The sequence below is a fragment of the Brassica oleracea genome, chromosome C9 (assembly GCF_000695525.1).
Source record: "Brassica oleracea var. oleracea cultivar TO1000 chromosome C9, BOL, whole genome shotgun sequence".
Taxonomy (NCBI): Eukaryota; Viridiplantae; Streptophyta; class Magnoliopsida; order Brassicales; family Brassicaceae; genus Brassica; species Brassica oleracea.
In genome coordinates, this window is record NC_027756.1 from 28,291,629 (window position 1) to 28,292,199 (window position 571).

Sequence of the window (571 nt, forward strand, 5' to 3'; positions counted from 1 at the left end):
AAAATCCGCAAGTAAATAGTAATTTCTCATGCCTATAAGAAGGGAGGTAACTTCTCTCTGTCATTTCCTCCTTGATCTTAAAAAAAGAAAAATATGAGATGTCGAGTAAGAAGAGGAGTTCGAAGAAAGGGTCTTTGCCCGTGAATGTTTCTGAAGAGCTTCGAGTGCCGAAGATGGAATTCGTTCCTCAAGTTCATAGGGCGGAACGGAAGGGCAAGAGGGAAATTGTCGAGGTGATGAAGACTCGCGCTTCTCAATTTCAGGTTGAGTACGAGAATCTTAAGGGTGCTTTCAACTCGCTGGGCGACTTCCGTGAGTGTCGCGGCTCCGTCGGGAGCCTTTGGAAGACGCAGGAAGATGACTACGTTTTCGAGAGGGAGATGGAGTTAATGAAGGGTGGCATGAAGGATCATGCTCACGCTGAGGCGACCATTCCTCCGATCGACGGGAAGATCCAGGGATTATGGGATCCCATCCCGGTTTCCCCTGATACTGTAGAGACTACGGCTGATTTTGCTGGTGATGATGAGGAAGTGAACTTTCCCGCGGATGCATTCGGGGCTTCCTTGTC